Source organism: Mustela putorius, unplaced genomic scaffold, assembly GCF_011764305.1.
Source record: "Mustela putorius furo isolate JIRA1106 unplaced genomic scaffold, ASM1176430v1.1 tig00000174_pilon_pilon_pilon, whole genome shotgun sequence".
Classification (NCBI taxonomy): Eukaryota; Metazoa; Chordata; class Mammalia; order Carnivora; family Mustelidae; genus Mustela; species Mustela putorius.
Window position 1 is genome coordinate 25,040,482 of NW_025421304.1, and position 22,614 is coordinate 25,063,095.

Genomic DNA, 22,614 nt, shown 5'->3' on the forward strand with positions numbered 1-22,614 from the left:
CCCTTACTGTGCAGCATCTTAGTCTCTTCCTGTGCCATGTGTGCAACAAAGAATTAATATGCAGAACATATAAAAAACAACCATACAAATCAATAAGAAAAAGACAAGCCAGTATAGAAGGAGGCACAAGAAAGGAAGGCATGAGTATCAAAAGACAAAAAAAGAAGGCCAACAAACTTAAGAAAATATACTCATCCTGACAGTAATCAGTGAAATGCAAATTAAAAGAAGACATCTGTTTGATTTTGTTCCATCCGATTAGCAACAAAAAAAAAAAAAATTAGATTTACTGCTGCTGTGAGTGCTCTGAACGCTGGTAATACGAAATGGTCGGGCCATTTGGGAGGGCAACCCGGCATTTTCTATTAAAATTTAAAATGAGCATACTCTGTCTCAACAGTTTCCCTTCTCAGCATCTATTGCGACAAAATGCACAAGGAGACGTAAGTCCATTCGCCACAGCATTGGCAGTGAGAGCTGCAAACCTGAAACAATCCAAGGCTCACACGATACAAGGTCAAGCAGCAATTAAAACGGATGAGCCACGTCTGTCCCTAGGCACTGTGAGGAGGTAACACAGCGTGTGTCAGATTAAAATGTGTATGTCCGTCCACACAACATGGTGATCATATAAACATTCAAGAAAGGCCTGGAAGGATGCATCTCAGTCTGACATCATCAGCTGCCTCTGGAGGTGAGGGTAGCCTTGCCAGAAAAGGTCAAAGGCGGCTGAAACTGTATATGTGGTGTTGGAGGTTTTGTAATGTCAATGTGCTGATATGTTGCTTCTATACGTACTTTGTAAAGTAAAGCAATGTTGGGGCGCCTGGGTGGCTCAGTAGGTTAAGCCTCTGCCTTCCACTCAGGTCATGATCTCAGGGTCCTGGGATCAAGCCCCGCATCGGGCTCTCTGCTCAGCAGGGAGCCTGTTTCCTCCTCTCTCTCTGCCTGCCTCTCTGCCTACTTGTGATCTCTCTCTCGCTCTCTCTCTGTCAAATAAATAAATAAAATCTTTAAAGAAAAGAAAAAGAAAAGCAATGTCCTGTGAAATGACCAACTAGTATGTGACACTCTACCAGGATAGCTATCTCTTGCAGGGGACAGAGAGCACAGAGGATAGAAACATCTGTCAATGGATGGAGTGACTCTTCTGTTTCTGGGGCAGTTCCTGGTCCACGTCATATGAACAGCTTCTGCATGTAGGCAGGAAATTGCTTTCCCGGAGCCTGTATGGGATCCCGGCTCAGGGGCAAGCCCTCGGCAAGCATTTGCTAACCTATTCTTCACCAGAACCTTATGTGGTCCCCAGGTAGAGATGGGAAGGCATCCCAGAGTTCGTTCTGACAGAGCCTGAACTGAAATCCAGGTATGTCTGAAGACCTGTCACAGGCTGTGATGGTTCATTTTATGGTTACCTTGACCGCAATCAGGGATGCCCAGAGAGCCGGTAAAACAGTATTCCTGGATGTATCTGTAAGGTTTCCAAAAGAGAGTAGCCCTTCCATCAGTAGACCGAGGAAGGAGGATCTCCTCCCAAAGGTGGGTGGGTTTCACCCAATCTGCAGAGGGCTTGAATAAAACAAAACAGGGGTACCTGGGTAGCTCAGTGGGTTAAAGCCTCTGCCTTCAGCTCAGGTCATGATCTCAGGTCCTGGGATCGAGCCCCACATCGAGCTCTCTGCTCAGCGGGGAGCCTGCTTCCTCCTCTCTCTCTCTGCCTGCCTCTCTGCCTACTTGTGATCTGTCTGTCAAATAAATAAAATTAAAAAAAAAAAAAAAGGAGGGGCGCCTGGGTGGCTCAGTGGGTTAAGCCGCTGCCTTCGGCTGGGGTCGTGGTCTCAGGGTCCTGGGATCAAGTCCCGCATCGGGCTCTCTGCTCAGCGGGGAGCCTGCTTCCCTCTCTCTCTGCCTGCCTCTCCATCTACTTGTGATTTCTCTCTGTCAAATAAATAAATAAAATTAAAAAAAAAAAAAAAAGGAAACGGGGAGAGGAAGGGAGAAGAAACTGTCTTTGCTTGCACTGGGGCAGCCCTCTTCTGCCCTCAGACCCTGGTGTTTCTGCTTCTCAGGCCTCCAGACTCACTCCATTCCCACTTCATCATGAGAATATAGTATATGACACATACAACATATGAACTATGTGTTACTCAGCAGGTGGTGTTATCAGTAAGGCTTCTAGCAAACAGTAGGTATTGACAGTTACATTTGGGGGGAGCCAAAAGTATAGGAGGACTTTCAGCTGTGCAGGGGGACAGGACCCCTAACCCCCGTGGTGTTCGAAGGGCAACTGTGCATGTGTGCATGTGGATGGATGAGTGTGTATGTAGGCAGATATATGTATGCATATGTATATATATCAACACACACACACACATATACACATTCAAGTACATACACATATGTACTTTTACATACATGTAAATATATAAACATATTTCCTACTGGTGCTGCTCCTCAGGAGAACAGTAATACACAGTCTTTCCAAAAACCACAACCCTTATTACTAAGCCATGTAGACAACCGTCCATGTACATCTACCTACAGTCTACTAACAACTGCTTTATCTCTACAACCATAAATAGTTGTATTTATACCAGTGGTTCTCAACGAAGGATGGTTTTTGCCCCTCAGGGGACATTTAGCACTATCTGGAGACAGTTTTGATCATCACAACGGAGGGGAGAGGGCCGCTACCGGCATCTAGGAGGTAGAAGCCAGGGACGCTGTCAAACTTTCTACCAAGCACAAGAGAGCCCTCACAATAAAGAATCACCCAGCTCCAGGGGCACCTGGGTGCCTCGGTGGGTTAAAGCCTCTGGCTCAGGTCATGATCTCAGGGTCCTGGGATCGAGCCCTGGATCGGGCTTTCTGCTCGGCGGGGGGCCTGCTTCCCTTTCTTTCTCTGTGCCTGCTGCTCTGCCTACTTGTGATTTCTGTCTGTCAAAGAAATAAATAAAATCTTAAAAAAAAAAAAATCACCCAGCTCTGGATGTTGAAAGCGCTGAGGTTGAAAATCCTTGGTCTCTACCTATAAGAATTGCTTGAAATCAGACACCCTCCGAAAGGTCTGGCAAGGTCAACGTGAAACTGCCGACTTCTCTTCAGTCCCTAAACCGAGATTTGGCCAGTTCCCACAGCCACGTAATATATGGCAATGAAAAACTATTGCTCACTGCCCTTTGGACAAAAGCCAGTCAGGTTCTCTGTAGCTTCCTGCGAAACCAAATAGGAGGGCAGCAGGGTCCAGCCCAGTTAAAGATAATGCCGCGGAAGCGGAGGTAAAAGGTCAAGGAACGGGTGAAAATAGCCCCTTTGATATTTCTCACCCAGGATAGTAGACCAGAAAAGTGCAAAGAATATTAATAAGTAAACAGAAATGTCCCATTCTGTGTGTGGCTTCTTCTTCTTCTTATCAGATAGCATTTCAACTTGAAGATGTGTTTGGATAAACAGTCTCTCAGAGTATTTATCAGCTCTTTTTTGTTATAAATTCTTCCCATTCTCTTTTTAAGTCTGTTTCCAATAGTGAAAATGTGCCAGTGATAATTAAAACCTAATTCTATCCCTGTATTCCTTTAAAAAAAAAACCAACCCAGAATATGATCTCCTGTAAAGTTCTCAGAAATAATCAAGTCTCCATATCCGTCCATAATAACAGTGATTTCAAATGGATAAGGCTTGCAGAAGAACTACCCAGAAATGCAGTGAAATTAATTGCTGTTTTTCACGAAGCAGCTTTAAAATGCAGTAATTAATTGACCTACTGTTGGAGACAGTTTCCTCATAGTTAATAACCACTCTTCCCAGACATGAGAAAGACAGATTGCTTCCATCTGAAAATAGCCTCCACTAAAACCAAATGATGGAAGAGATCGCCACATTTTCTGGTACGTGCACCTAACCAGACGGGGCCGCGTGAGCTGCTGTTACTCCTTCAGCCCGGTGAGGGGAACGTGCCTCTAGGCTCCGCCATGGTGTGCGTCCCGGATTCCTGACTCTGACACGCCTGCCCGTCTAGGGATTGCTGTGCCCGAGAAGAGGCTGCTCCTGGAAAGCGGTGTCTTGCGCCACAGGAGGCAGCCCAGCATTGGGGCCAAGCCTTGTTTTTCCTCATCTGTCTAATGGGCACATCAGACATGAGAACTGGGTCCTGACCTCTTCCCTATCCACTGACGGTTGTTGTGACACATAAGTGTAATGAAGCTGGGAAGGAGCAGTCACAGAATTTCTGCCGATCTTGCCACACTTCCACTTCTGAGCTGTGCACGCCCTCACCTGCTGAGTGGCTCACCACCCTCGCCCTCCGCTCGCCTCCTTGGAGTGCATGAAGGGACTCACTTGTCTCCAGCAATCTCTTTTGGGTGTGGCCAGTGAGGAGCCCCACGGGAAGGACTGGGCAGAGGGCGGCGAGTGGGGTCAAAGTATTTGTTCTTCCATCCACCCTGTGAGCTCGCTCAAGCTGGCTCGGACGGCCCCGGCTCCTGTCTGGGCGCCCCTCTCCTTGCCAACCTGTCCTTGGTGCTGCCTACCTTCCCTCTCTATGCCCTTACAGACCCAGGATACACACGCCCCCCACCCCACCAGCTGCCACCAGCCCCCCGGGCACTGCGCTACCCCTTGGGGTCTCCCCATACCCCACTCACACCTTTATGAAGAGAGCCTTCACGAAAGCCTCCTCTGACGACGACTGGAGGGCGTCCTCCCCTCCTGCTGGGGCTGGACCGATCTCCTGTTTCTCGGAACCTGATCTCACCTGGGGCCTTGGCGTGGCCGTGACCTTCTAGCGCCTCATAAGCAATTTCCCTTCCTGAATCCTTCCACGCACACACTGCTCTTGGGATGATCCACGGTCTGAAGTCTGTCACGGGCCCCAGGAGTGAGAAGGAGAACTGGAAGCTGGAACATAAGTGCTCTGGCTCATTTTGCGGGTGGAGGAGTGCAGTGGAGGAGACCCACGGCGGCAGGAGGCAGGCGGCGGATTCTGACTCGGTGCGGGGTCCGACTGAGATCATTTCGCTCAGGGCCAGAGCTGCTTGTCGAGGAGTTTGCATGCATCTTTCTCCAGAAAGAAGAGTTGAACTTAACATTTTCCAAAATCCCTCTTAAACCCCAGCGCCATTATCATATCCCTGGAGTGAGAATTCGCCGCTGGGGGGGGTTCAGTGACTCCATTCCTTGCAATCCCAAGGGAGAAGAATGAGCCAGTTCTGTTTGTTTGAATTATCAGTTGGTTTTATTTTTCTCTTCAGTCTTTGGCTGCGGCATGAAAACAAGTTCCTTCTCTCTTGCTCAGGGTGGACGCTGGATCACCAGTGGGTGATCACGGGATCACCAGTGGGTGATCACTGGATCACCAGTGGGTCCTCTTCCCCAAATTTCCCACGAGGGAGAAGAAATGCACATCTTTTGGTCCTGGTCCTTCTCCCTCTCCCACTTCTTCTTCCTTTTGTTTTTTCTTCATTTTGCACAGGAAGTCAGTGATACCCCCCCCCCCCAGCGACGACACCCAGTATATCACGGGACAGAAGAGCTAAGCTACAAGGCTCCCGGAACTTGAGTCCTTCTGCCATCCATCGGACCGAGCTGTTTTATTTAAAATTTAGGACATTCACATATGTCAGCAGGAACTACAGAAACTGTCCATAAGTGTATCTTCCCGTTCTCTGGGTGGTCAGAGAACAAATGACCGATTGTCCTGCCCGCGGCTTGCCAGCAGTTTGAGAGTGTGGGATGGCCCAAATGTGCAGTCGGGAGCCCCCCCCCACCCCACCTGCTGGCAATCAGAGTCCTGCAGCCTGGCGGGACGAGGTGCTTCCCCACTCTAACCCACACTGCCTACCCAGAGGCTTCCTGCCTCTCCTTGCCCCGTGACTGTATGAACTACATTCCAAGGCATGGAAGCAACTGAAGAGAGACTTCATGCCATCCGCGTCCCTGAATCTGTGTTCTGCTCTAGGAAGGAAGCATCGAAGAAGGTACCAACAAGCCCAGGATTCACTGAATTCAAGAAGAACTAGGGCTGGGGGTGGAGGGGTCATCCCAGCTCTCAGGAATCTCAGCAGAAATGTTCTATGTTAATCTTTATCCCTAGTCCTCCCAGTCCTACAACTGAGACAGAGTTCCTAGGTCTGGGGCGCCCAGGTGGCTCAGTCGGTTAAGTGTCTGCCTTTGGCTCAGGTCATGATCCCAGGGTCCTGGGATCGAGTCCCGCATTGGGCTCCCTGCTCAGCGGGGAGCCTGCTTCTCCCTCTCCCTCTCCCTGCCGCTCCCCCTGCTATGCTCTCATCTCTCTCTGTGTATGTGTCAAATAAATAAAATCTTAAAAAAAAAAAAGAGTTACTAAGACTACTAAAACAACAATAACCCCATCTTTGTGAACGAACCCAGAAGAAAACCAATGACCTTAGCACACTGCCATTCTAGAGGTACCTCCAAGGCTGTGGACATGCACCTCCATCCACATTTGTTAGGGCCACTCTACACACCTGAATAACTAAATCCATCTACAGTGCAGAATGAGAGTGAATAATGATACAGGGACCAGGGAAAAAAACATGATGAGTTAGAATAATGATCACTGGGGCGCTTGCGTGGCTCAGTGGGTTAAAGCTTCTGCCTTCGGCTTGGGTCATGATCTCAGGGTCCTGGGATCCAGCCCCAGATCAGGCTCTCTGCTCAGCAGGGAGCCTGCTTCCTCCTCTCTCTCTCTGCCTGCCTCTCTGCCTACTTGTGATCTCTCTCTGCCAAATAAATAAATAAAATCTTTTAAAAAAAATAATGATCATCAACCTCTTAATAGACTCTCAAAGAATTCTTCGTGCTCATGCAGCACCATGTGTGTACAGAAAATGTAATGTCTCTTGGCAATTATTTTTCACATACTTCTAACCGGATTGCTTGCTTTTCTGGTGGTAGCAGATTAGAAGATGTCCATTTAGAGAACCATGATTGGAGGGAATCCCTAGCTCAGGCAGAAATGAGAGGGGCCAGAGCTCTCGCTCCGAGGATGCTGAAAAAGACGCTTCCAAAGACTGACTCCGGCCCCGTGCGCCAGACTGGGACTGCTGGGCACAGAAGCAGAAAGCCACATATGTTCAGGAGCTTCTAGAAGAATCATCCCATTAGAGCAGGCTGAAAACCTGGGAATTAAAAGGACAATTCTAACGTATGAACAAATAAAATAGGAACATGTTTCAAATCCTCTAGTAATGGGAGATTTCAATGCCGCTCTCATGCTTGCCCAACACATCACTGATTTCTCTTTCTGTGTTGTCAGCTCTGTTCTTTCTTGCCTCCAACGCAAATTTCTAAATTCCACCGTGACGTTTTGAGAGTTCCCGTCTCTTCTCATTCCGAGTGGCAGTCTCTGCTTCTCTGCATTCATCTGAAGCTCTTGGACCACCCTGCTTCTGTTTCACAGAGGCTGACTGTTTCCAAGACAGGCCTTGGACTTCTCAGATTTTTAACTTATCTTGGAAAATATCATTTTTGGAAAAAAAAAAAAGAAAATATCATTTTCAGATATGCTCTTTTCCTTTGAGTCTCTAGAGCAATGCTTTTTTTCTTAGACACAGTTCCCCACTTTGGTGTTTTTTTAAAAAATTGTTTCTTTGTTTCACTCATCCCGATTTGGGCAAAACCAAGCTGTGTGTTTTCTAAGAGCCAGGGTAAACAGTGTCCACAGTCACCCAGCTTCCCTGGAATATTGGCCACATTCAGGCATTCAGTCATTGGGCTTAGATTTAATTTTCTCTTGCTCTAGTGACTGACCTCTTTGCCATTACGTATGCAACTCTTCCTCTTGCAAATAAGTCATGAAATGAAATGAAACACATCGCTTGCCACCCCTTTTTTTCCTGCATCATCTTTAGGTTATTACATGCACACTTTTTTAAAAAAATTTTTATGTATTTATTTGACAGAGATGACAAGTAGGCAGAGAGGCAGGCAGAGAGAGAGGAGGAAGCAGGCTCCCCGACGAGCAGAGAGCCTGAAGCAGGGCTTGATCCCAGGACCCTGGGATCATGACCTGAGCTGAAGGCAGAGGCTTTAACCCACTGAGCCACCCAGGTGCCCCCCATATGCACACTTTTAAAAGCAAGGAGTAATACAGAAGTTAGTGAAAACCCAAACAAGGAGCAGGGTTCTGGAGTTACCAGGTTAATAGTGAACTCTCGAGCTTATGGATGGCCACCTGTCATTCTCATTATGAAACTCCTGGGACTTCAAATTAAAGGTAGACATTGAGGGCGCCTCAATCCCATTGAGCCCCACATCAGGCTCTCTGCTCAGCAGGGAGCCTGCTTCCTCCTCTCTCTCTGCCTGCCTCTCTGCCTACTTGTGATCTCGGTCTGTCAAATAAATAAATAAATCTTTAAAAAAAAAAAAGTAGACATTGAGGGTCAGTCTCAAATTTGTGTGTGTGTTTCTATGAGAGTTCATGTATATACAGTATGGGCATAAGAATACGTTTGTGGGAAAGAGAGCAAGAGAGGTAGATTGATAGCGTCAACTGATAACTTGATAGATTCAGAGACATCTTCCCACAGGTTCTTTGAGCAAGAGGGCCTGTTTGGGTTTTGAGAATGTGCTTTTCAATCCATTCCATAAACACAGCAACATATGGTCCTATGCTCTTAAATTTACACTGTTTTGCTAGTCTGCCTTTCTGTATCGAAGGTGGTCTATCGAGTATACATAGTCTGTGACATTACTAACTTGGAAGTATATATTCATATTTTGCCTATGCTCTAGAATAATTTATAACTCACAGAAGTGATCCAATCTTCGATAGTATCACAAAACCCATCAATGGAATAGTCTGCCCAATTAGACAGTATGTTTTATGTTTTCTTCTGTGGTGACTGGTCTGTGGGGTTTTTTTAGCCAATTTCAGTTACTTGTATTTCTTCCCTGAATAATAAATTTAATCAATAATCTTATCAGTGTATTGACCCAGAGTTGTACATTTTAATTGTATTCTCTTATTTTTAAACCTTCTCTATATTTGGAATGTTCCAGTTTCTCTTTAATTTTCCTTAAGGATAATGGTGATTCCTATTTTTAATAAGATTATAAGAAATTGATCTAGTTGATCGATTTACTGATTTTTGATAGAGGGGAGTGAGAGACAATTATTCCATTGACAGACAATGGAATAATTTAGCTCTTTTACTTTCTACTTCAGTATATTTGTATTCTGATCTTCATCATTTGTGGTTGCCTAGTTTCCCCAGGTGTTCTCAGTCCAACATCTGAAAGAGCGTGATTAGTTTACTTTTATTACTTCGTTTTGAGTAAGGAATTGACTTCTGTTATGAATTTGCCTTGGAGTAAAGCTTTGGAACTACAACATGTGTTTATAATAAAATATAAAATATTCTTTTATTTTTAAATAACTAGCAACTTAGATCCCATTATTCTTTAAAAGTTACCTAGAGAGGAATTTTAATTGTTAGTATTATTTGTTTGACTTTTTATTTTTAATTTGTATTTATCTGACATTACATTTGGAGAGCTGATCTTATATAATATCCACTGTACAGAATGTATCATGCTTATTCATGTGGCCTAGCATAAGATAAAATGTTATCAATCTTCCATGGAAGACTAAAAAATATTTTTATTTTAATATATGAGTGCTATGGTTTTTTTAATTTGTCTATGTACTTACATATTTTTAGTCTCTTACCTGCCAAAGGTAATGAGAGAGGTATGTCACATTCTCTCCAAACAAATGTGTTTCTGTACACTTCCCATTTTATTTCTAACATTTTTAGCTTTATATATTTTGGTGCTCTGTAATTCAGCAAATAAATTTTCATGACTGTTTTATCTTTCCTGTGGATTGTAAAATGACATTCTTTGTCTCCCTTAATATTATTCGGCCTAGAATAGTGTTGTCAGTCCCACGCTCCCTGTTTTTGCATTTCCTCGATAATGTATTTCATCCAATTTTTTCAACTCCCTTTGTCTTTTAGTTGTATGAAAGATCAAGTGGGAATTTACTGTTGAACACAATAAGAGAAGTCTGGTCTTCTCGACTGTTGGAAAATATTGTTAATCATATAGAATCGTTTAAAAGGACCTAGAAATGTTGGGGCGCCTGGGTGGCTCAGTGGGTTAAAGCCTCTGCCTTCAGCTCGGGTCATGGTCCCAGGGTTCTGGGATCAAGCCCCACATCGGGCTCTCTGCTCCGTGGAGAGCCTGCTTTCTCCTCTCTGTCTGCCTGCTAGTGATCTCTGTCTGTCAAATAAATAAAAATCTTAAAAAAGAAAAAAAAAAGGCCCTAGAAATGTTGACAGGAGCCTCTCCTGGACAGCCCAGCACCCCTCTCCGTGTGGTGTTCTCTGGGAGGCAGCGCTGGGACCGTGAGCCCTTGGTGTCATTCCACTCCCGGCTGCTGGTTAGAATGTACTGGTTAAGCAAGCGTGCCTCTAGGCTACAGAAGCCATGGGGCATTCTGAGAACATAGGCAAAATGAGAGAGGTAAGTTAGATGTAATGCCTTGGTCAGATCTCAGTGTTGACAATAATAATATTATCTATCGGGTCTTCCTCTGTGAATTTTTCTTCCCACTGCCATCTTCTGTGTGCTCTCAACATAACAATGGAGCTGGAAGAGCATTGTGTTGGCACGGGGATAAAATCGCAGGAATAGCACGCTCTCTGTACCAGGCAGGCTTCGATAAGGACCGTGACTGTCTGCAACGCCAGGAGAGGTCAGGGTCAATACTGTCTGCCAATAGAGCTGCTCTAAGCACCGTCGGTGTACTGTGTACATTTGTGTACTGTGTAGATGATGTGTATCATCTGTGCCTCAGTTTACTCATCTGTTAAAAAAGATTCAATGGGGCCATGAAGTGCATATCAAGTTCTGAGAGCAGATTCTTGGCTTATGATAATTGATAGACAAGCGTTAGCTAATATCATTATTGACTGACTTGACCCTCTTGGTTTATACCAGTTCTCTTTTTTCAAGATTTTATTTATTTATTTGAGAGACAGAGAGAGAGCACAAGCTAGGGAGAGAGGCAGAGGGAGAAGGAAGCTCCCTGCTGAGCAGGGAGCCCGATGCAGGACTCGATCCCAGGACCCCAGGATTACGACCTTCACCAACGGCAGAGGCTTAACCCACTGGGCCACCCAGGACCCCTCTCTCAGCTTTTCAGACTGCTCACCTATTTCCTCTCTTAACCATATTTTTATTTTTTGGTCTGTATTTGGTTTTACTTATTTATTTTCCTCAGCAGTTTGGAAGGAACGCACTGTTTTGTTTTGTTTTGTTTTTTGTTTTTTGTTTTTTTTAATTTTGCTTTGCTTTGCTTTTATATATTAGAATCATTTCTTTTTTCTCTGATTCACAAGATTTAACATCAGCTCTCACCCCCTTATCAGATGAGCAATGCCGTGAGTTCACGTTTTTCATCTCCCTTTTATAAACCCATTTTCTTTAGATTACTACTGAATGATTGAGAACCATTTCTTTGGAGAATCATATTTGCATTCAGATGAGAGGGATATTTACAGTTTTGGACTTTATATTAATCATTTTCTTTGCTTGCAATCATCCCTCTCATACCGTGGTTTCTCCTTCTTGGGTCTCTAATTTCAAGTCGGTATCCCTGTGTGTTACTCATACGTTCTTTTTGCCTCAAATTAGATTTGAGGGGAAACTTATTTTGCAAGTCTTTCAACACATTTTTTGGTTTGTTTCAAGTTTGTGAAGGTTCTTTTGGAGACGTTTGTTTTGGGTTTTTTTTTGTTTTGTTTTTTTTTTTTTGCCTTTAGCCTTTTCCCGTGAACGGCCACTTGGCTACTTATCACATTGTTGGGTCACACACTTTTCTCTGAAAACACTGTACAAGTTGCCCCATTTCCTGGCATCTTCTATGCTCTTCTAGGTGTAAATCTTCTTTTCATTATCTCCTCTTAGAACACAGTGGGGATGTTTGATCTCCATATTTAGATCTTTTCAGCTTCAGAAAATTGTATCTAATTATACCCTTGATGATTGTTTTCTTTCCATTGCTCTTTTAATCTTCAGAAATATCTAAAATTTATGTGTATTATATCCATTCTCTGTCTCTCTATCTTTTTCTCATCTTTTTTTTTGTATTCCTCTGACACATACTGAATGCTCAATAAATATGTAAGAAAGAAAGAAAAAAAGAAGGGAGAAAGAGAAGGAGGGACTTACTTTGGGGACATGTTCTGAATTTATCCCACTCAGCTTGGATTTAACTCTCTGGTCACGTCTGTCTTAACTGTGGGTAGGCAGCCGTTTACCTCCTGATAGCTTCCTTGCAACCTCTTCTTGTGTCCTGGAGTTTCATGTTTTCATATCGGTTTGTGTTATTTTCAAAATGGCCCATATTCCTGGGTCTTACCAAACATTCTCTATGCTTCCACTACACCCAACTTAGACAACAAATAAATTTCAGGGTGACGTTACTTTTCCTTTGTACTACAATATTTCCCACTCACACCACTGCCTTGTTTTGTGATGAACATTCTGGAATGATACCACGTGGAACTGCCAGTCTGGATCCGTGTTTTCCCATTCAGGTGCCGAAGGATCAAGGTGAGATCCTTTCCTAATGCATCTGTTCGGTTCTCTGATACTTGACACCAATACTCAATGGCACACAGAAGTCACCTTTATTATGAGCATGGCTGCCGGGGACTTCCCTGTGTCTGCCCCAACATAGCCCATTCCCTGTCAGAGTTACGGCCCCTGAGATGTAAGGGTGGCCCTGCTCACTCTTGTTGCTTGTCTTAATTTCCTACAAGTAGGCACTGTTGGGACAGAGCAAGATGTGGGGGCGCCCACTGCAGCTTTCAAGAAGTGTTTTAAATAAATGACTATATTTTTATGATTCATATAAATCCTGAGTCTCGGGGCGCCTGGGTGGCTCAGTGGGTTAAAGCCTCTGCCTTCGGCTTAAGACATGAACCCAGGGTCCTGGGATCGAGCCCCACATCAGGCTCCCTGCTTAGTGGGGAGCCTGCTTCCTCCTCTCTCTCTATCTGCTTATGATCTCTGTCTGTCAAATAAATAAATAAAATCTTTAAAATAAAATAAAATAATAAAATAAATCCTGAGTCTCTGAGCCAAATAGACAGAGTGTGAAAGTGCGTGTGTGGCGGGGGGAGGTGAGGGATGTGCTTGCACGCGAGTGTGCTGGATGAAACAGAGAATACAATTCCATTCCCCACACTTCATGCTTGCAAAATACAGTTCTTCAATTACTGTTTTTCTTTTTCCTCCACTCACTTTTACTTGAGTATCCATTAAGTCCTGGAATATTCTGATACAAAATTTTGATTTATTCTGCTACGAAACAGAGCTAGACCGCGAGCTCCCCGAGGGCAGGAACTACGCAGTCAGCTCCCCAGCGAACGCCATGGCCCAGCCCGTGGGTAAGACTGAGTGAACAAGTGAGGGGCTACGTCAAGGCTGGGTTGGACTGAAATGCGCCCACATTGTTTTATGATGGATCCTTTTCCCCATATCTTTCTAATTCTTCTACTTATATGGGTCTACAAATATGTTTTTCAAATTATTAAATTAGAAAATCATTCCTACCAACATCTTGCATTGGGTAATGATTGTAATGGGAATTTTTTGTTAGAACCCTTTGTACATTTTCATATTTCAGTTTCTCATGTGTGAAAAGTGTTGAACAAAAAGAATTAGCTCATACGATGTCAAGAGGTTCGGTAGGCATGATTGTTATAGGGGCTTTTTTTTTTTTTTTTTCCGAAGTCATTAAAGGACATTTGGAGGACAAGGGAACAAAAAAGTCCCAAGACAGAAACACAGCAGTCACTATCTGACATTTCCATGGAGTTCCTTCCAGGTCCATTCCCCAATGTTGAGCCTTGTGGCTGTGGGTAGGAAGAGACTCACCAGCCAAACACTAGTGGGAGGGTCAAATCCATGGTATTTAGAAAGAGGCGTGGAATCTATATTAATGCAGCTGAGATAACCCTTTTATTGTTTGTATTTTCCCATTTTGAACAGTAATTGCTGCTGCCAGAAAGCCTCTGGTAGTGAAAGGAGTCGAGCCGTCTCTGGGTGCAGAAATCGGGGGGAGTTGTGTAGACAGACTGGGGAAGTGGCTGGATGTGTTAGAGTGTGTTTGAGGAAAGCAGAATGCCCTTAAAACATGACTCAGAATAACTTCTGTTATTCACATTCTACACACTTAACTATTTCTAGTTACAGAAACCTAGAGAATCCTGCAACCCTTAATCACAGGCCTGACCCACAGAAATGTTCTCTTGGGCCAGGTCTCCATGTGTCCAGAATGGCCTGGGAAGAAGAGAGCTTGAATGGTGAAAATGAACCATTTGAGCAAAAGCAAACAATTCTTTTCGTAAATACAAGTTAGACATTTTGCCACCTCTTAGTGAGAGGAAATTGGAACTTTTTTTTTTTTTTCCCAGCCTTGCTTTGTAATATTCAAAGGTTATATGAATTACGGGTATGGCAGCTGTCTAAATAGCTCTATAGTGTTCGTTTCAGATTGAGTTCAACCATGCTAACCTTACATCCTTCGACTGCCTTGGTGATAGCCTAAATCCAAACCCACCCTTCACCCTTCAGGTTCACACAACCTGTTCTGTCCATTACAGACATCCAGATCAGACCTACACAAATGGGATATGGATTTTGATACTCAGTGTGGGCAGAGCAGACAAAAGACCCACCTCCCAGAAAAAGACTCTTTCCAGATGCATTCCTGTGTGAAGGTGCTTAAGTTTCAGGCATTATTAGACATCATTAGATGCATTGTTTCCTTTTTTGCCATTAAGCATTTTCACATATATAACATATTTTGCTACTTTTTTCAGTTACCATTGGATAAGCAAGTCTCTCCATTTTGTTACATGATTGTCATAACCATCCTTTTAGTAACTGCACGAAGGCCCACACACTAGACACACCACCACGTCCCCCACTGTGGGAGATCTAGCCTGAAGAAGTTACTTTATAAGTTCCCACTGTGGGGTACTCCATGGAAAAGCCTAATGACTTACATCAAGGGTTGAGACCGGCTCATATTGCATGAACACAGATGTCTCCCACTGAAAAAGGAAAGGCACCTTTCAGAGCTCTGTGTTTTGTTGCTGCTTTTGTTTTCTTTTTAGAACAACTAACCAACTTTCTGTTTTTCTGTTTATAGAAAACAGCTGTTACATAAATAGCTGCTTTATATAAAGGTGCTGGGGCACTGGGTACCACCTCAGAAAGGGGCATGGAATCATCAGAACTATAAGCCTAGCCGCACATGCGAACACACGTGCACACACACACACACACACACACACACGTGTCTTCTGGGGTCAGTTGTTGGATATTTCGATTCCAATTTCTAGGAGGAGGTCTTCTGGCAGAGCCCAGGCCTGGAAGCTGCCTGAAAGACTTAAGGATATTTGGGAAGCAGAAGGAAGGCTGTAACCAGAGCCCACTTCTCTTTTTAATCTCACTCCTCTTTTTTAAAGCAACGATAAATGAAGACGCTTTCCACTGTATATAATTTAGTTGTAAGGTCTGCCGTCATTTCTGAGTAAAACGAACACGAAATAAGATGTGCATCCATGTGAAATACCTTTGGTTAAACTGTCCTGAGAATGATTAAATTCAAGGGGTGTGTGTGTGTGTGTGTGTGTGTGTAACAGAGAGAGTGAGCACATGTATATTTAATATGCAATAGATAGAAATAAAGATAATACTCCTCTGTTCCATACAAGGGAAGACGGGTTGACAGTGGAAGTCATCTGCCCTGATGAGGGGTATTTTGCCAGTAACGCTGTTTAAAAAGTCAGTTGTATTATTACTTTTCTTCCCTTCTTCTTCCTCCTCTTCCTCCTCCTCCTCCTTCTTTTTAAATAATTCCTTCATTTGTTTTTAGTTTTGTGCCCATTGCAATGCACCCGCCATTGCCTTCATTTGGGACAGAATATTCCCACTTGCCTACTTTTGTGTGCCACTGGCTTTCTCATCTACACCTTCTTACTCTTATAAGACAAAATCAGCGGAAGTAGGGGTTATTATTTCTACGTTAAAGATAAGGAACCTAAGACTCAGAGAACTTAAGCAACCTGCCCTTGGCCATACAGCTAATAAGAGGTCAGCTCAGGATTTGAAATCCGTACACACATATTCAAAAGCCTACACATTCTGTGAGACATGTTGACTGCATAGAGGTGGTGGATAGAGCGTTTATTCACAGAGAGAAAGAGGAAAAGCAAGAAGAGTAAGAGGGGAAGGGAAAAGACACATACAGAAAGTCACAGAGGGGTGCCTGGGTGGCTTAGTGGGCCTTCCGCTCAGGTCATGATCTCAGGGTCCTGAGATCGAGCCCCACATCGGGCTCTCTGCTCAGTGGGGAGCCTGCTTCCCTTCCTCTCTCTCTGCCTGCCTCTCTGCCTACTTGTGATTTCTCTGTGTGTCAAATAAATGAATAAAATCTTAAAAAAAAAAAAAAAGTCATGGAGTGGCTACTTTCACAGTCTTGGGCCTAAGATCTTTCCCTTCGGACTTCATTTTATTTTTTTTTTAAAGGTTTTTAACCAAAAGTCATATGTCGAAGTCCTACCCCAAGTACCTCAGGACACGACTGCATTTGAACACAGGGTCTTTAAGAGATCATGAAGTTGGAGGGTCGTTATGGTGGGCCCTAATCCAAAATGACCAGTAATCTCGTTAAAAGAAGAGATTCTGGCGTAGATACGATACAGACACGGAGGGAAGACCACGTGAAGACACAGGGAAAAGATGATCATTGTCCACCTGGGAGCCAAGGAGAGAGGGGTCTCACAAGAAACTGAGCCAGACGGCACCACAACCCTGAATGTTTAGTCTCCAGAACTGGAAGAAAAGAAGTTTCTGGTCTTTCAGCCACCCAGCCTGTGGTGTGTTGTCATGGCGGCCCTAGCAGATGAACACGCCATCAGACTCACGTGGAGACTGCCCGTGTTGGGGACGACCTATTACCTTGTTCTGCTAGCCCCGTGGGAAGGGGTCTACAGGACCAAGCCCAGGACATCATTATTTCTATCCACTGGCGAGATGCAGCTGGCCCCAAGCCAACGCTGCTGCTAGGGCACTATCCCACCTTTCTCCGTTCTGCCAAGCCCGCATTTCCCAGAAAGACGTATTTAAATGTGCACTGTTTGTCTTTGGCAGAGATGGGCCCCGGTTTGAGCGCTAGTGACTCAGGGCCTTAACCAAACACAAAATGACAGAACTGTTTCCAGCAGAGGATTAATTGAGCCAACTCAAGACAAACACAACGTATTCTGGCATTGCTTTTGACAGATGGAAATAAAACAAACATTAGCAACCGGATTGCAGCTAACAATATGCAAAATTAAAGAAGGTACCTTTTTAACTTTGACTGGGAGCCCACTGGCTTTTCTTCTAAAAATCTGCAGAAGGGGGAAAAAAAAAAAAGAAAGAAAAAGACAGAGCCGTTAATCTCGTTATACAACCAGTTAGCACATGCAAACAAGGGAAATTAAAAGTCTGCATTCAGGGGAGGAAATAGATATTTGACACGTATATTTATTAAGGAGACTGGACTGGAAAAGAGTACTGCTGTATTAATCAGAAATGGTGTCGAAAATACTTAAATAATAAAACAATGTGCACAGACAGCATAAGCTGCTTATGGATGGAAGCCTAAGGTCTAAGTATTTTTGTTTGAAGGTTAAATTTTCAATTCATTTTTTTCAGCTTGTTGCCATCTCTTCCAAGTATCACCGTTAATTGCTATAAAACAATGTGTCTCCCTGTCCGAATCCTGAACATGGGGGCCAGGAGCCGCCGGCCATCTAACGGCTGTCAGAGTCTTGTGGCAGAAATTAAAATGCCTGCATCCAAGCCGGGCCGAAAGATCAGGCCCTGAGAAGTCAACTGATCGGTTAAAAACCACTTCTTTCATTTGCTCAGTTTTTCAGAAGTTATCTTTGGAAGCTCCCGTGTGTAGCTAGAAAGCACAAATAAAAGCTTTCTATGGGTGGAATTTCCAAATATCCCAATTTCAGGGGTTTGCGGCAGCCCCGGGGCCTCAAGCATTTACTCAGTGGGTCACCGGGGCAGGGATCTTATGCATTCTTCTGTAGGATGGGGCACTACACTTGGTCCTGGCTGTAAATGGGTGCACCCACTTCTCTTGCTGGGTTAACGGCCTCCTCCAGTCTGGGATCCAGCCCTCGTTGTGTAGGATGGTAGGAAACAGAATTTAGAAAGCACCAGGATGGAGAACCGGGCTTGGAAATAACGTTACATCTGAAGGGGAAGACGGGATAAGAATGCAGGAGTTTGGGGCATAAATACATTCACACGGGTTTTAGCTGCAAGACACGTGTATTGGCCTGAGAGTCAAAATTAACTTGGAAAATGATTTTAGGTGGAGAATAAAGGAGAATAATTGCCTGGAGGATAAAATGTGTAGCATTACATTTAATTTAAAATAACCATGGGGCGCCTGGGAGGCTCAGTCGGTTAAATGTCTGCCTTCAGCTCCGGTCATGATCCTGGGGTCCTGGGATCGAGCTCCGTGTCAGGATCCTTCCTCAGTGGGGAGCCTGCTTCTCCCTCTCCTGCTCCCCCACCCCATTTATGATCTCTCCCTTTCTCTCAAATAAGCAAAATCTTTAAAAATAACAATAATAAACATAGATAAAATAATCTTTTGATTTATCGTAGAAAAAACATAGCCTTTTTAAAGAAAGACATAGCTTCTTCTAATCAAGTGAATTTACTTTGTAACCCAGCTTCACCACATAATACTTGTGTCCCTTTGTATAAGTCACCTAAACTCACAGCCTCCATTTCTTCATCTGAAAAATGGGAATGATAATGTCTACTTCATACCTTCTTGAATGAAGCAGTAGAAACAAACTACTAGGTAATAGATCAATTTTGTTCTCTCTCCTCCAGAGGGACATGTGGCATTGTTTGGGGACATTTTTGATTGCCATAGCTTGGGTAATGAGTGCCACTAAAATCTAGTGGACAGAGGTTCAGATTCTGATATACACCCTATAAGCACCAGACAGACCCCCAAGAATTACCCATCCCAAAATGCTAATAGTGCTGAGCCTCAAAAACCTGGATTAAATATAGATAGGCAGATGATAGAAGACAGATAGAAATCTAATGGAGAAATTGATTTGGGGAATGTATAGGTATATAAATCTATAGGTGGGTTATATACATCTATAGGTGTAATCTCTAAATCTATAGGTAGATTAATTAATAGAATGGTGAGAGATATTCTGACATGAGATACTCTAGACATCCAACAAATGGATGTGATTTTTTTTATTAAACCTGAATATAGGATTAACAATATTATCATTGGGATGAAGCGATAGGTAGCGCTAAGGGTGAAATAATGTTAGTAATGAAAACAGACCAGGCACCATGCTGTGTACCCTGTATTTTTATTACATTTAAGAGAAGGGTTCATCTGAGTCTAGGCCTAGGGTTAGTGTTAGAGCTGTGGGTCCAGGGAAGGTTGGGATCAGAGCTGGCAGACCCCTGCCAAGGAGCAGCCAAAGCTAATTATTTTGCAAACATGCAGAGAGTTCCTCCAGGGCCAAGCATCCTAATCTGAGTCCCTCCAGTCCCGGGGAAGGCACAGACCTGATGTTACCTGTCCATGTCAGGGTGGCCTGACATGGACAGGTAACTCTATCACTGCCCACTTGCACAGGCAGTGGGATCTAGATTAACTGGAGCACAGGGATGACCCAGTTCTGCAGAAGGCTTTGTTTCCAATTGCATGAGGAAAGAGCAGAAGTAGCTGAAGGGATCAGGAAGGAGAAATGCCAGGAATATTCCAATATTAAAGAGAAAAAGCGGGGTGCCTGGGTGGCTCAGTGGATTAAAGCCTCTGCCTTCGGCTCGGGTCATGATCTCGGGGTCCTGGGATCGGGCCCCACATCGGGCTCTCTGCTCAGCGGGGAGCCTGCTCCCCCCCCCCACTTTGCCTACTTGTGATCTCTGTCTGTCGAATAGATAAATAAAATCTTTTAAAAAATATAAAAATTTTAAAAAAGAGAGAAAAGGCAACTGTTTGTTCAATTCGTATTTAAGAGAGTAAGAAGTATAGGAAGGTCGAGCCAATATCTATGCCCCGCATTCTATCTACAGGGGAGTCTGGCATTTCCAGAATCTAGGATGGCAGTGCCTTTGAGAGATAATGGCTGTGCTGGCCACCTGCAGTCATATCTTCATGTCAGGAATGTAGGTCAGCATAATCACACCCAAGTTCCAAGAAGATAAATCTGTGATGTCATCATACGTATGAAAAAAGAAACCTAAAATATTGCATGGTGTCCTGGCTGGAGAAAGAACGGAAGTGGGTTTTCTGAATGGAGCAGGGTCAAGGGGAGGAAAAAAAAAAAAGAGACTTGACAGTGATTCACCTGCAATTCAGCTAAGAGCCACTGAATTTGGGAAACATTAGCAAACCGGTCCCTAAATTGGCATCTGCAGGAAGTGGCTGGTTTGGTTTGGGTGGCCCCTTGGGTGGCTGGTGTGAGATGTCCTTGTGTTCCATTGCCCTGTGTTCTTATTCCATAGCCAGAGAGCGGGATCCCTATGACCAAAAACCTGCCACACATTCAGGGCAGCACAGTAGGACGTGAGCACAGTAGGATGACTTACACCTTCTTGTTCCTGGGACGGTCAGGGTCTTCATATAAATGCATAGAGTGGAATTGGGTTTAAACGCATCTCTTGAATCTAATTTCCGGTACAATTCCCCAAAGGCTGGATGTGTGACATTCTGCCTGAAATTTCTGGTGAGTAACGGCGAAGTTCAGACAATAGTCTGAACCACAGTGACCTTGTTGTTTTGCTTCTGGAAGGCTCCAAACACACACACACACACACACACACATACACACACGTACAAATGCACTTTAGTGAGGTAAAATTTGCATACTGCCACATTTATCCATTTTAAATAAGTAATTCATTGAATCATTTTCTAATAAATGCTCATAAAAGCGCAACCATGACCACAATTCCATTTTAGAACATGTCTAACAGCTCACGGAGATCCTTCTTGTACTTATTAACCCATTTCCACCTCCTTGCCCCAAGGGACCACTGGTCCACGTTCAGACTCCCGAGTTTACCTTTTCTGGGCATCGCATATCAACAGGATGATACAGGAAGCAGTTCTCTGCGTCTGGCTGTTTGCCCTGAGCACAATGTTCCTTGAGATCTGGCCATGCTGCAGCCAGTACCTCAATCCCTGTTCAGGCTAAACAGTGTTTTATTGTATGGACAGACCATGTGTTGTTTAGCTAGTCAACTGTCGAAGGACCCATGTGTAGTTTCCACATTTTAGCTATAGAAGAACTCGGATATGAAGAACTTAGATACGTCCACACAAAGACTTGTGTCTTTGTGTGGACATATGTTTCCATTTCTTTGGGGTCGGTACCCAGGGGTGGAATTGCTGGGTCACTTTGCAAATTGCTGTCTCCCCCTGGTGGGGTGAGCAGCCAGCGAGCCAACCTCCTCTTCTGCGTTGTGCAAGGTCATAATGGGATAGCCTGAGAACTTAGCTAGGATGACCGCAGAGCATTTCATCCCCTGGGATATTTTGCAACTTTTGAAACTGCAACCACATTTAAATGGAGAACAGTCTTTTTTTCTTTTTTTTTTTTAAGATTTTATTTATTTATTTGACAGAAATCACAAGTAGGCAGAAAGGCAGGCAGAGAGAGAGGAGGAAGCAGGCTCCCTGCAGAGCAGAGAGCCCGATGTGGGGCTCGATCCCAGAACCCTAAGATCATGACCTGAGCCAAAGGCAGAGTTAACCCACTGAGCCACCCAGGCACCCCTGGAGGACAGTCTTATAGCAGCCATCTGAGGTTGCTATTTCAATAAGAGGATTCTCTGAAATACAAAAGATGTGAAAGCTTCTTAAGAGTTAGCACGTAAGATGATCATGAAAATGTGATATTATTGCCATCATTAGTGTTACTCCCTTGTCATCTGTGATTTGAAATGATGTGGCTTCAAGCTCCATGGTATGATCAGGAAGCAGCTAAAAATCTAATGCAAAGAACTCTTGACTCTGATGTTTGGTCTCAATACTTCCACTTCCCAGCTACGGGAACTTCTGACACAGATGGGCCTTCCCAAGCTTTAATTGCTCCACTTAAAAAAATGGGGTCACCAACCTCCTCTCTCAGGGTTTCCATAGGATTAAACAAATTGGCAGCACATTTAATCCAGTCCTGTGGGGCTGCTGGGTGGTTAGATTTCCTGACCCTAATTTTAATCTAGAAAGGCTGTATCTCAAGAGGAACCTCCAAGAATCAAAACAGGTAGCAGGATAGGCTGCATAGGGTCCTGTGAGCAATTTCAATGTGTGCAGGGGGCGTTTTCTGCACCAAGCAATTCTCTCACACCAGCTGGGTGTCCTGCAATTAAACTACACTCTGACACTATCTCTGGGTAGACCTAGGTAGACGGTGTCAGATCCCCCAGGTTAAGGGCTCAGTCCTACGGGACTCTCCTTCGTCCCCGTTAGCTGCCAGTCACGAGCCCAGATTGTCACCTGCACTTGGGACC

The 22,614-nt window shown here is 44.2% G+C and overlaps 1 long non-coding RNA gene across 1 annotated transcript in view; it reads right to left on the reverse strand.

Annotated features, from left to right (window-relative positions):
• Positions 1-22,614, reverse strand: part of LOC123390972 — a 130,904-nt gene that overhangs the window by 279 nt on the left and 108,011 nt on the right. The window contains exon 2 of the long non-coding RNA XR_006605581.1: positions 17,394-17,438. This is a non-coding gene — a long non-coding RNA (uncharacterized LOC123390972). The remainder of the gene's footprint in view (positions 1-17,393; positions 17,439-22,614) is intronic.